The sequence below is a fragment of the Nicotiana sylvestris genome, chromosome 7 (genome assembly GCF_000393655.2).
Source record: "Nicotiana sylvestris chromosome 7, ASM39365v2, whole genome shotgun sequence".
Lineage (NCBI taxonomy): Eukaryota > Viridiplantae > Streptophyta > Magnoliopsida > Solanales > Solanaceae > Nicotiana > Nicotiana sylvestris.
In genome coordinates this window covers 102,657,862-102,673,713 of record NC_091063.1, presented here as the reverse complement: position 1 = coordinate 102,673,713, position 15,852 = coordinate 102,657,862, and positions in this window count along the sequence as shown.

Genomic DNA, 15,852 nt, shown 5'->3' with positions numbered 1-15,852 from the left:
AAAGGACATAATACAGTCTCATGTTTGATTATCCTGTGAAAGTAGTCACAATCCCTGCATGTCTTTACAACATTTAGAACAACATGCTTTAGATGAAATAGCGTCCAAACTATTTTTTAATAATTCTGGTAATTGCTGCATATTATTTTACGCTTAGGCAAGTCTTAGGTAATCAACTTTAAAATAAAACCAGAACCGTCTTTGTGATTAATGTTTAACTATCAGCATGTTAAAATCAGAAGGAAAGCTTGAGTAGGACTTCTTCTCTGAGTCATGTTATAAATCTGACTCTGCTGTTATCACTTAGATACCATACTTAGGATATGAATTTAGACCTTAATTGTGTATGAGTCATGTTGTTTATGTGTACTATATGTGGAGGTATATCTGAGCCTTTCACTGGTTTTTCATGCTCCCCATAAGTGAAGTCCTACTTGTTTATTATATGTCGCCTTAGTATTTTACCTTTAAACTTGAGGGTCTGCCTAGAACACTCTTTTATAGGATAGGAGTCCTAAATTCCTCCGGGACTGATAGGAAGTGACGGGTAACAACATGCAATAGGGTTGAGACTAACCCTAGCTTTAATTATCTTCACGGGTCGGGAAAGAGTAGATATGGATATGATGACCGGTGCGTTAATACCACGTATAACCCCTCTTTGAGGAGTGTCATACTGGGTATTGCATTGATGTGATCCATATTATAAACAAACCTAGGACACCCCCTTTACATTCACAAATATGCTTAAATTGTAATTCTTTTTAAATTCTTTCTTTTCATTATTGTTTTTTTCAAACACCTGTGTATTTAAACTTAAATCCCCTACTATTTGAGCCATACTTGTTTGTTTGCTAATTGTACAAATTCAAAAAATTGTTTGGCGGGGAACCACACTAGTGCCCTGAGGGGTGCCTAACACCTTCCACTGAGGATAATTTCAAGCCCTTACCCTGTCTCTCGTTATCAAACGTAGTTATAAATGAACCCTATAGGTGCCCTAACGCACCTTAAAATAGGTAGGTGGCGACTCTTCAAAAATGCAAACACCCTTTCCAAAAGGAAAGAGTTGTCCTAACCAAAATATCATAAACCCGATTTCGCGAGAAAAAGGGGGCGCGATAATGATGTAGGTATAGTGAAGGATATCAAAGGAGAAGGAACAGGTATGGGTGTGGGTGTCACGACCCAAACTGAAGGGGCCACGATGGGCACCCGATGCCTTACGCAACCGAGTACCAACATAACATACCTTTCTTATCATACTATCATGGATAAATGATCCATAAAACACGTCATGAGATAACAGGAATAAAACATAAGGAAATACTCAACATATGACGACCCATCATGATATACAAACTTATACATGTGACATACGGGCCTATAAGGCCGACATGACCATTTGTAAACTCAAAACATAGGACGACAAAGTCATACAAGTATCCATACACCTGACATATGTCTACAAGCCTCTAATAGTACATAAAATCATAAAGATCGGGACAGGGCCACGCCATACCAATCAATACATATCCAAAGCATACTGACCAAATAGGCAACTCCAGAGCAAGTGGAGTGCATCAACACCTTCCACTGAGCTGATAGACTACTAGGAGGAATGCCAACCTATCTATCAGGACCTACGGGCATGAAATGCAGCGTCCCCAAGCAAAAGGGACGTCATTACTAATAAAGTACAGAGTATGTAAGGCAGGAAAACATAAAATAGAACTGCAATGTAAATGAGAGATATAGGAGATATAACCTGTAACATCTGAGTGCCTCTGGGGGCTACTGACATGAAATGCATAATACATATATATACATAAACTTTTAAAAACATACGCCTTTGTGGGCATCATCATCATCATATCGTACCCCGCCTCAAAGAGGCTTCGGTAAAAACATACCCGACCATCATAAGGCTCGGTAGAACTGTACCCGACCACGTGGAGCTCGGTAAACCCAACTGATCAGTGGTTGCACAATAAGTGTCGTACCCGGCAGACTATAGCGCGACTCGATAGAGTAAAATAGATATTATATATAATGCATGATAGGCTTATGAAATCACATTCTAAACCTTTTGCAGTGACTTAAGAACATTATGGACATCCATACCCTCAATACAAACCTCAGTAGGATTCAAGGATCATACACACTTTCTTAGAATAATTTTATAAGGAAAGAACAACATGGACAAGGTTAGTTGCTAGGAGTAGATCCGCTATGAAATAGCGTATTCATTTCATTTTAGATCATGCCAAAAGAAAGAAGGAAGTTCCTTAACACACCTTAAACCCGTTGAGTCCTTAATCGCTTCCAAGCAACTCTTCAAACAAGTCAGCTCAATCTATCATAGTATAAGGATATTCAAAATCAGTGCTGAGCAAAGGCTAAGCCTGTAACTTAAGCTAGTAGCTCATTTACGTAAATTCGGGCAGCATCTCCCATGTAACAAGGGCCTCCTCCAATACCATATACCAACAACAACAATCTGAGAAATCCATCAACATATAAATATCAATAACGTGACACAATATAACAACAACAAGTCACAACTACTTCACGACGAGCGACAAGCTCCTATTGGAATCTGTATAACCCATATCACCCCTTATAAACTTTTTACATTAACTTAATAGAATCATTAACATGATAATTAATTAGTTCATCAATGATTCCACCCTTATGCCATACATTTATAACAAAGGAAACAATCCACAACTCCAACTATCTTCAATTAGAAACTTTATTCACTGGTTCATGTCTAGTCCAACCATTTAACACCATAGAAGTGACTTAAGCTAATCCAAGTATTATCTTGTAGTTTATCATTGAAACAACTTAACCAACATAAAAGCAAGTTTAAGCACAATTTGTAGTCTGTTATACTCACCTTAGCTAGTAGCAGCAACTTGAAATCTCAGCACAAAACAGCCCACAAGTATCCTCAATGACAACACTACCTCAAAGAGGTGTTATTGTTCACTTTTGATGTTGAAATATGGTGTAATCCATTTGCAAGACTTGAAATAACCTAGGGTTGATATGAAAACTATGGGAGAGTATTTTACAGAACATAAACCACTAAAAACAACCTCCCAAATGGGATGGAACCATCCAAAAATCAGTAACAACAAGAAGAATAAGAAACTTACTAGCGCAACGGGATTCCCGATACTTGATTTGTGTTGTTTGCCCTTTATTTGGGTCTTGGATCATGAGAGAACCTTGAGAGAGTGTTTCTAGGGTTCTAAGGTCTGAATATACTAAATATAATGACTTAAAACGGGGTTGAGGCATCTTATATATATCCATATGTCTTAAACCGCCTATGTGGGCCCCATAGAGAGCTACTTGGCGCAGTCTCGCAAAAATGCGAATATCTCTCTAGTCCGATTTCGTATCGATGAACTATTTAAAGAGTTAGTAACTAGACTCGTATATATTCAATTTGATATATATATATATATATATCATCCCTTGATTCCATGTATATTGGGATAAAAGAGCAGCTACATTTGACCTAAATTTCAGCACATTATGAATGAACTTGTGATGACCTTTGCCAGTTTTTGTTCCACAACTCGCTTGACTTAGAAACATAACACACGACTATCATATGACTAAAATAACTCATAACCTAAACTCCTTATCATGTTAATCACCCTAGTCTCATCCCAAAAGTATATGTTATAACATTCCAAACTTGTCGATTTTTGACGAAACTTAATTTCTTCAGTTCGTTTAGTGTCTAAGCTTTCCAACCCTTTTGGTACTTGTTATTCATGATCTGAATGATTTGTAACCTCCAAGATAAAATGATGAACTTAAGTTATGTACTTTCAAAAATGATCTCATTTTTACATCAATTAGCTTGCGACGTTTTCTCACGTACAAAAACATGGGATGTAACATCATTCCCCCCTTTGGAACATTCATCCTCGAATGTTGACTGATGCATTTATCAGTATCATAACTTGTAACTCTTACGAATACTTTAATATTGTCCTTGACATCTAGGAAACTGTTCTGTAAATAAATCGAAGGGCCTGTGTATTCCTCCCTTTAGGAATCTTTCTCATACCATGACCTGTGGTCGGAATTCTTCCAATCTCATAACTGTTGTTACCTTCTGTCATGCATCATGTACAATTGTGTACTTGTATGTGTGCCTATGAGACTCTTTTCTCCTTTTTCCTCCAACTTTTAGCCAATCTTTAGGCCTCACTTTGTGAACATATACAGAACTTTGACAAGATGTCCCTCTAGGCATCTATAAGTGTACTAAAGTTCTTTGCTTGGTACTTTGTCGAACTTACAGCTATTGCTATACCTTGCTTCATAGCCTTGGTTATCTATGCTTATGGTTTTACTATATCTAGGTAGTTCATACTATATCCTAACTCTTGCTTCGATTTATTATTACCGAGGTCTGCCATCCAACTTTGGGTTACTCTTTCACTGCTTGTCCTATATGTATAAATATATGTTCTTTAATGCTTCCTCATTACTGTTCATCTTAATAATGACGGTCTAATCTCATCTTATACTTTGCAACTGTTATCCATCTATTGGTGATTCACCTTAATGTTGATCCATAATCTACCATTGATAACTTGAAACATCTTACGTAATACATTATCACTAGGGCTCAAGTCTCATTGGGAACATCTGAAGTTATTTGCCTGATCCACCTAGGGACGATACTATACTTCAATAACCATATTTTATATAACCCTAACATGATTCATCTTATGGGGGTATTCCAATCCCGTGCAATTCATAAAATCCCTTTTCTTTAAATTATTCCTCAATCAAATGCTTAAATATCATCCTCTTATCTATTACAATTACACCCTTATTTTACTACCGGGGCATCATTTCATCTCTTCTAATTGCTCCTAGTCTTAGACTCCTTTGTGTTCATTTAGCTTGTACCGAGCCTTTTATAACATATGGAAATCATCAGCTCCCTTGTTTTGATGGGTTTAATTCCGAGGACTTACATATTCTCGTCACCTTCTCACTCACCTTTTCATATCCTTACTCCTATCTACCTAAAACCTTGTTTCTCTACGATACTTTACCTTACGACCTACACCTATCTATTTATACTACTCGCAACCTTCCTTTAACTTGCTAGCACCATAAATTTCCTTTCGTGCCTTCTCAGTTGTCCTTAAATGTAGGCAATTATTTTTCTTGGTCGTTCTATCACTTGTTGCATGAATACTTGTCTTGTCTTATTGCCCACGAATACTGTAATTTCATGTACCTCATATGATGTCAAACATCACCTTTGATGACTTTTTTCCCCATTCATTAGCCACGATAGGTGCCACTTTCTTATGGAGTGTATACAATATTGTAGTGAGACTGTTGTCACAAGATCATTTACTCTTTAGCTTGCTATGCTTAGGTGGAAACCTTCTTCCTTATTTCCTTAGCTAGTCTTTCGTTGTAGTACTTAGGGAGACCTTCTAGCTCTTGTAAAGTTGCGAGCTTGTTATATCGTAACCTGAAGGAAAGTTTCATTGTTCTTACTCACCTATACTAATCCTTAGTTACATAACTTCATGCTCTTGTGCTTGTAGGGTTACTTCTGAGCTCAAATTTTGATTGTCTCCTCTGTGGCACTCTCTCTTATTTTCATAAAACTTAAACGGTATCTTTAATTGCCTCAACTCCTATCTGAATTTTTTTTAGATGATTACAATCTTGTATCTGCGAGACTGAATTCCCTATGTTGCAGTTCACTACATTTATCTTGCATGATCTATTAATTTATTTTTGACCTCTTGTCTAGCCATAACCGGGCTCTTCCTAAATCAACTACTAATTATTCGTTGGTTCGTTCTCATATATATATTCTGCATAATCTCTCTTGGGATATATCCATTGTCTTAACTTACCTCTCGCCACTAGCTCCTGATGTATCAAGTGTCTATTGACACTTATTTATCAATTACATCCTGGCCGGGAACTTTTACTGTCTCTCCCTGGTGTCGTGCTTGTATAATTTTTTGGAGTTGCAACATATTTGTAGGAACTGAATAAATGCAACATTATCCCTTTCTCCTTTTTACCACATTCTTCCTTTACCATTCCATAGTTACCTGAACCGCTTAACTCCAACTTAATACCATATCACACCATATTCCCCCCTTTAGGGGAGTACTAAGATTTAGTACTACGATGATCTACCTATAGATGTTTTACCTCTTCATCTTTGGCGTCTTTTCACATTATCAATGAACCTTAATCGCCTTATAGTAACCTTCTGTACCAGGGATAACTAAATTTCTTACGCATGAAGGTGACACCTAGTGTAACTAGCACACTTAGTCCCTTAAGATTAACTCTGCTCAGAGTGCTTGCTTTAGGTAAGTGACTCCCTAAATGACCTTTAAATTTATTCGTCTGTTGTCTATTCTATTATTGTTGGAGCATGATCTCTGAAATTCTCACGATGTCGACCATTATCAAATCCTACGGTCCCTAATTCATGTTCGGTTTATTTTATTTACTAGACCATACTAATTTCTGTTACTGCATGGGGTCTAACTTAGCCTTCTGGTAATTACGTTGGACTCGCCAACTCATTCCTCAAAATGAGGATATTACCGTTGGCCTATACTCTATTATTGTCTCAAGGCCTATCACCTCTTGTCTTTTCCTTCACTTGACTATAGACTATGTCATTCTATCATATTTTGATTTACCGTTATCACCCATTTATCACATCTTATTCATAATTCTTCAATTACTCTCTTCTTATTCTCCAGCTAATATTTCTATCTATCATTTTATTCTGATAACTTCAACAAAACATTCTTTTACTTTTAGCTCCCCTTGATTCATCTCATTGGCTCTTTAGGTCACCTAGAATTCTCTCTTTACTAGGAACGAGATCCATACAAAGGTAAATATTTATCCCTTCAAAGATTTTAGTGCCAATCTTCTAAATTTTTTCAGATTATAGTATTCATATCTAAATGTACTATTCTAGATTGCGCCATCGGGGTGTCTCACAAGGATAACTATTACCACGTTTGCAATATCCTTCAGAAATGTTAGCTAATGATAATAATCCATCTACCATTTTGGGTTACTCTAGCCCCAATTGGATCTTGTTATCCCCTTCTTCTCTTAAACAATATCTGTCAACTCCCATAGGGCATACTGAGATGGGCGTGACCAACTATACATACCTCTGTTACTGTTGAAGGTAACTCAGAATACATATATTTCTCTGCCTGAATTGTAAAAACTCAAAACCTTCACTAACTGGTACCTCGTAACCTTCGCCACCTTGCTTCTTTTACTTATTGAAACTTGTATCTACCTTTTGATTCTCTTGTTGCTTTTTAAATAATATAGGTGGATAGATATTCATGCCTTAGGCCTCCTTATCAAGAAACTTACGCGTCTTAGTTCACACATAATCTACTGAAGACCTTACATTTACTCATCATAAGCATGATGCAAAATCGAGTTTCATTGACTCAACTCTTCCACAACAACATTTAATCTCTTACCAACTATCTGTTTGGATGAGGTATCATTGTGTTACGAATAAAAGAAAATTTAGAAGTTTGAATTCTTACAATTGAGCTCTACCGCACGATCTAGAGTAAGAAGAAAGAATGATAGTCCTAAATGCCTTGCAGCCTCCTGCTTATAAGTGTAGTGCACTACACACCCATAAACAAGACTCTACTAGACAGTGCTTGTAGACTCCCTAGGACAGAACTACTCTGATACCACTTTTATCACAACCCAAACCGAAGGGGCCGCGACGGGCACCCGATGCCTTACTCAACCGAGTACCAACGTAACATATCTTTCTTATCATACTATCATGTGTAAATGAGCTAGAAAACGCATCATGAGATAACAAGAATAAAACATAAGGGAATACTCAATATATGACGACCCATCATGATATACAAACTTATACATATGACATACGGGCTTATAAGGTCAAAACATAGGACGACAAAGCCACACAAGTATCCATACACCTGACGCCTGTCTACAAGCCTCTAAGAGTACATAAAATCATAAAGATCAGGATAGGACCCCGCCATACCAATCAATACATATCCAAAGCATACTGACCAAATAGGCAACACCGGAGTAAGTGAAGTGCATCAACACCATACGTTGAGCTGATAACCTACTAGAAGGAATGTCAACCTGGCTATTGGGACCTGCGGGAATGAAATGCAGCGTCCCCAGGAAAAAGTGACATTAGTACGAATAAACTACCGAGTATGTAAGGCAGGAAAACATAAACTAGAACTGCAAGGTAAATGCCTCTGGGGGCTACTGACATGAAATGCAGCGTCCCCAGGAAAAAAGGACGTTAGTACAAATAAAGTACCGAGTATGTAAGGTAGGAAAACATAAACTAGAACTGCAATGTAAATGCCTCTGGGGGCTACTGACAAGAAATGCATAATACATATATATACATAAACTTTTAAAAACATACGCCTCTGTGGGAATCATCATCATCATAGCGTACTCGTCATCTAAGAGGACTCGGTAAAAATGTATCGGGCTATTATAAGGCTCGGTAGAATCGTACCCAGCCATGTGAAGCTCGGTAAACCCAACTGATCAGTGGTTACACAATAGGTGCAGTACCCGGCCGACTATAGCGCAGCTCGATAGAGTAAAATAGATACTATATATAATGCATGCTAGACTCATGGAATCACGTTCTAAACATTTTACAATGACTTAAGAACATTATGGATATCCATACCCTCAATATGAACATCAGTAAGATTCAAGGATCATACACACTTTCTTAGAATAATTTTATAAGGAAAGAACAACATGGACAACCTTAGTTGCTAGGAGTATATCCGTTATGAAATAGCGTATTCATTTCACTTTAGATCATGCCAAAAGAAAGAAGGAAATGCCTTAACATACCTTAAACCCGTTAAGTCCTTAATCCCTTCCAAGAAACTCTTCAAACAAGTCAACTCAATCTAACATAGTATAAGGAGATTCAAAATCAGTGCTGAGCAAAGGCCAAGTCTGTAACTTAAGCTAGTAGCTCATTTAGGTAAATTCGGGCAGCATCTCCCCTGTAACAAGGGCCTCCTCCAATACCATATACCAACAACAACAACCGTAGAAATCCATCAACATATAAATATGAATAACAAAACACAATATAACAACAACAAGTCACAACTACTTTACGACGAGCGGCAAGCTCCGATTGGAATTCGTATAACCCTTATCACCCCTTATAGACTTCTTACATTAACTTAACAACATCATTAACATGATAATGAATTATTTCATCAATGATTCCACCCTTATACCATATATTTATAACAAAGGAAACAATCCACAACTCCAACTATCTTCAATTAGAAACTTTATTCACTAGTTCATGTCTAGTCCAACCATTTAACTTAATCAACATCAAGATAGCCTTAAGAACTTGCAATAACATAATACACATACCTCCTACAGTAGCTTCAAGTCGAAATCCAAGTTATATTTACCTAAAAAAATCCCTCAATGGCAATACAACACCATAGAAGTGACTTAAGCTAATCCAAGTATTATCTAGTAGTTTATCATCCAAAGAGGTGTTATTCTTTACTTTTGATGTTGAAATATGGTGTGATCCATTTGCAAGACTTGAAATAAAGTAGGGATGATATGAAAACCATGGGACAGTATTTTAAAGAACATAAACCACAAAAAACAAACTCCCACATGAGCTGGAACCATCCAAAATCAAAAACAACAAGAAGAACAAGAAACTTACTAGTGCCACAGGATTCCCGACACTTGATTTGTGTTGTTTGTCCTTTGTTTGGGTCTTGCATCATGAGAGAACCTTGAGAGAGTGTTTCTAGGGTTATAAGGTCTGAATATATTAAAAATAATGACTTAAAACGGGGTTGAGGCATCTTATATATATCCATATGTCTTAAACCACCTATGTGGGCCCCATAGAGAGCTGCTTGGCGCAGTCTCACAAAAATGCGAATATATTTCTAGTCTGATATCGTATCGAGGAACATTTTAATGAGTTAGATACTAGATTCGTGGTTCTTCAATTTGATATGTAATTCATCCCTTGATTCCAAGTATATTGGGAGAAAAGAGCAGCTACATTTGACCTAAATTTCAGCACATTATGAATGAAACTTGTGATGACCTTTGCCAGCTTTTGTTCCACATCTCGCTTGACTTAGAAACATAACACACGACTATCATAAAACTAAAATAAATCATAACTTAAACTACTTGTCATGTTAATCACCCTAGTGTTACCCCAAAAGTATATGTTATAACATTCTATACTTGTCGACTTTCGACGAAACTTATTTTCTTCAGTTCATTTAGTGTCTAAGCTTTCCAACCCTTTTGGTACTTGTTATTCATGATCTTAATGATTTGTAATCTCCAAGATAAAATGATGAACTTAAGTTATGTATTTTCAAAAATGATCTCATTTCTGAGCTTACATCAATTGGCTTACGACGTATTCTCACATACGAAAACATGGGATGTAACAGTAGGTTCCCTTGATGACTTGGATTTTTTCTTCAATTTGGGCTTCATGATTTTGGGTTTTGCTTCAGCCTTTTTTGATGATTTGGCTTTAAAGGGTGTTTGACTGGCTTTAGGTGTGATGATCACATGAGAGACTCGAAGAAGAGAAAGGGAGAATTAGTTCTTGATAATTTCTCTTCATTCTTGCTTAGGGTTTGAGAGAAACATTGAGGTTTGAGAAGCTGAGTAAAAGCCTCTTAAAGACGTTACTCCTGATATGACTGGAAGAGACAAGGTGATCGAATTTTAGTTCTAATGGGACTTTTATAATGGTTACTTTGACTGTTAGGATTTCAGGAGTAATTGAACTCTAATTGCACTAGGATTCCCCTCTTACTCTCTAACTAGAAGATGGTTAGAAATGATGCCAATGGAATTAAAAGTCTGAGTATAGCAATAATTTTAGGATATAAAGTCTTAGTGACTTAAGACAGTATGACATGTACCCAAGTCAAAGAACCAACTCCTTAGCAACTCCAAATTTGTTTCAGCAATAAAGATTCAGCACTTCATATTAGTATCATACAACATAGCTATCAGCCAGATTTCCAAACAAGTATGTGAGCTTAATACAAGCGCAAAGCTGAATCAAACACATTGTACTTAATTATCTACTTCTAATTATGCGTTTTCTATCCAATCATTGGGATTCAACAAAGTGGGAAGAGTTTATTAGACCTAGTTCTAGTCTATTCCTTTCAAAGTGATGCCTACTCAGAGCTTTAGTAAAAAATAAGCAATTTGATCTTAAATTTTACAAACGTTAATTGAGATATTCTCAACATTTTCTCTGAAAAAGTGATGTCTAATGTCAATGTGCTTGGTTCTCTTGTACTGACATGGATTTTTAGCAATATTTATGGAACTCATGTTATCATAAAAAATGGGAACACAATCAGGTCTTATCTATAGCAACTGAGCACAGCAAGATACTGCTGCCACATATTCAGCCTCAGCTATAGATAAGGCCATTGCGTTTTGCTTCTTGGTTCCCCAAGACACAAGACAAGAACCTAGAAAATGAGCTATTCCTGAAGTGATTTTCCTATCAATATGAGAACCTGCATAATCAACATCGGTAAAACCAAATAGATCAAATATATACCCTCTAGAATACCAAAGATAGAGGTCAAGGGTCTCCTTGAGATATATTAGTATCCTTTTGACAGCCTTCAGGTAATATTCCTTGGGATTGCCTGAAATCTTGCACATAATCCTACACTGAACACTATATCAAGCCTTCTTGTTGTATGGTACAACAGTGACCCAATCATTCCTCTATATATTTTTTGTTCCACACTTTTCCCTTCTTCATCAAGGTCCAGCTTTGTTGCAATTGCAATGGGTATGTCAATGGACTTAGAGTAGTCCATGTTGAACTTCTTCAGTAGTTCTTTGATATATTTCTGCTGATGTATCATGGTTCTAGTAGGTATTTGCTTGGTTTGCAGCCCCAGAAAGAAGTTCAATTCACCCATCGTACTCATTTTAAACTCATTTTCCATCATCTCAGCAAATTCCTTGCACATTGCTTCATTGGTAGCCCCAAAGGCAATGTCATCCACATACACTTGCACAATCAGAATATTCTTCTCTCTACTCCTTACAAATAGAGTGTTGTTCACCTTTCCTCTTACAAAATTTTTGGTTAAGAGGAATTTTGAGAGCCTTTCATACCAAGTACTTGGAGCCTGTTTCAATCTATAAAGAGTTTTATCCAGTTTGAATATATAGTCAGGAGATTCTTTATTTTCAAATCCAGGAGGTTGTTTGACAAACACTTCCTCCTTCAGATAACCATTCAAAAAGATACTCTTTGCATCCATCTTATATAAGGTGAACTCTATGTAGACAGCAAAGGCTATCAATACCCTTATAGCCTCCATTCTAGTTACAGGTGAAAACATCTTATCATACTCAATGCCCTCCTCTTAATTGTATCCCTGAATCACCAGTCTGGCCTTGTTCCTTGTGATATTTCCTTGTTCATCCAACTTGTTTTTGAACACCCATCTAGTACCTATGACAGTTATGTTCTTGGGTTTCTGTACCAGGTGCAAACCTTGATTCTCTCAAACTGATTTAGCTCCTCTTGCATGGCTACAATCCAGTTTGGATCCTTTAGAGCTTCTTTGATGGTTTTAGGTTCAACCTATTAGAGGAATGTTGTGAGTGCACATAGATTTCTTAGAGAAGACCTGGTTTGCACCCATGCATTTGGATCAGAGATAATATTCTCAAGAGGATGTAAACTTTGATGCTTCCATGGTCTGATCTGTATATCTAGAGAAGATTCATCCGAGGAGTGACCCAAAGGAGCAGGTACATTGGGTATGGCTTCAATAGTCTAGTCAGTAGTTAGAGTAGTTCTTTCTTCTTCTTGTTCATCATGATCACTATAAATTTCTTTGTGGTTTTCATATCCATCTTCATATTGAGGTTCAACTTCCTTTGTATCTCTATCACCAGTGAATTCTATGTCATAATCTTCATCTTGCAGAGCAAGATTGTTAGATTCATAAAAAATACATGAATATGTTTTTCCATATACATAGTTCTTTTATTAAAAACCTTATAGGCCTTACTATGTGGAGAGTAACCCAAGAAAATTCTCCCATCACTTATTTCATCAAACTTACGTAGAGTTTCTTTCCCATTATTATGCACAAAACATTTGCACCCAAAGGCTCTCAGGTGAGTGATGTTGGGCTTTTTTCCTCGAAGTAACTCATAGGGACTTTTCTCAAGAATGGGTCTGACCATGCATCTATTTAGCACGTAGCAAGCAGTATTGATTGTCTCAGCCCTAAAACTCTTAGGCAGTCCACTAGTAAGCAACATGGTCCTCCCCATGTCTTCTAAGGATTTCTTCTTTCTTTCTACAACTCCATTTTGTTGTGGATTTCTAGGTGCAGAGAAATTAAGGTCAGTATCATGTGAGCCATAGAACTCAAGGAATTTTGAATTTTCAAATTTAGTTCCATGGTCAGTTCTTATACTTAATACATTGCACCCTAACTTTTGTTGAATCATTCTAACAAATACACAGAAAATATCAAAGGTTTCATCTTTGGATCCTAAAAACAATGTCCAGGTATACTTGGAGAAGTCATCAACAATCACAAACACATACCTCTTACCTCTTCTGCTCCTTATTCTCATTGGTCCACATAGGTCTATGTGAAGGAGTTCCATAGGTTTAGAAGTACTTACAAACTTTTTTGATTTAAAGGATGACCTTACATGTTTACCTATAACACAGTCATCACACACCTTGTTAGTGGTGAACTCAAATTTAGGTAGCCCAAAGACCAAGTCCTTTGCTGCCAACTTGTTGAGTTGAGAGAGACTGACATGTCCCAGTCTTCTATGCCATAGCAGGGGATCATCTTCCACTATAATCAAGAATGTGTGCTCACTCAGGGGAAGTGACATAATCGATATCTTGTAGACATTGTTATGTCTCTTGCCCTTTAACACAATTTCATCAGTATCAAGCTTAGTGACACTGCGAATTTTGGAATTGAATTTTACCTCATTTTCTTTGTCGTAGATTTGAAAGATGCTAAGAAGATTGTATTTAAGACCTACCATATAATAAACATCTTCTATAGCATGAGAGAGTGACTTACCAACCTTGCCAATACCTATTATCTTGCTCGTTTTCCCATTTCCAAATGACACACTCCCTCTTTGGAAGGCTGCCAGTGAGAGAAAGTTTTTCTTTTCTCCAGTCATATGTCTTAAGCATCCACTGTCTAGATACCAGTCCTGATTGTTTCCTTTCACCTTAACCTGCACCAAAATTCACAAGTTAGTTTTGGGAACCCAAACAAGCTTGGGTCTATAAAAAGGATGAAGCAGATCCCTTCTTGCCCAGAAGGGGAGAGGGTTAGAAGCTATTTTCTTGTTAACCTTAATCCACTTAGTATGTACATGAGGATAAAACTTTGGCTCCTCATCCTTCTTCACATTTTTAGCAATACCAAAGGTGCTTCTAAATTGGGTATGAACTAAGGTAGGATAAGTGTCTCTAAGGTGTCCTATTCTTCCATAATAAGTGCACATGTTATTATTAAAAATTCATACATACTTTGGGTCAAACTTAAGGATAGGTTTTCTGTAGCCAATTCCATATTTGTTAGAGCTATAGTGTTCATTTAGCAAGTCCAAGGCATCAGAAGATCTATGTCATTTCCTTAGTCTAGAGAGTTCATAATTAGCCTTTTTAATATTTTCCCGCAGAACTTTATTTCTATATTCAGCATCACAAAGATTATCTTTGGCAATTTTTAATTCCTTTTCAAGCTTATCCTGCAGATCACTCATTTTTCCTTTGCTATGTACATCAGGAGACTTTTTATTCTTAGAAGGAAGCTCAAGAACCTGGTTCTTACGTTCTTTAACCTGATTCTCTAAACTAGCTTTGTCAGATTCAAGCTCTTTGATATCAAGTATGGCACAAGAAAGGTTGCTTATTAGCTAATCATTTCCAGTACTCAATTTATCCATTTCATTCATTAAGGCCACAATTATGGCCATTAGTTGTTTTTGGACATAGCATGAATATTCACTTTCAAGTCAGATATACTTACCTGGTTTGCTTCATCTTCTATTTCTGAATCACTTATGGCCATCATTCCCTATCACTTCTTCCTTTGTTTTGGATTCTTCAATCGCTATCAAGGCCACTTCAATGTTTTTATTTACAAAGTTAGTTTCCAAGGTCCCCCATATATCATAAGTAGAGATTCAAGAGGTCACTCTAAGGAGAGTGTTTCTTGACAAGCTTTTGTAGAGCAGGTCCTTTGCTTTAGTATTTTTCTGAACTAGCTGACGATCTTCTTCATCGTATTCCTCTTCTCTTTTGTTGCACTTGTTACATTCACTATCCATTTTGTTTGGGATAATTGGTCCATGACTGACAATTACCCATAGGTCAAAATCAGTAGCCTGAAGCAATATTTCCATACGCAACTTCCATACATCATAGTGGTGTTCATCAAACAAATGAGGTCTTCCAATGTGTATTCCAAGTTGTACTGGGGGTTCGGTCTCCACAACTTTGTATTCATCAATCACAATATAGAGCATCATCCTCATTTTCTTCCTCTTGATCAATTCCACTCTCCTTGTATACTGCCAAGAAGGTTTGCTTCATTGCTTCAGTAAATCATTTTCCTAGGATTTTTCCTTTGTTGGAATAATTTTCTCTCATCTCCTCCCATTCCTCTTTTTAGGTCGTTC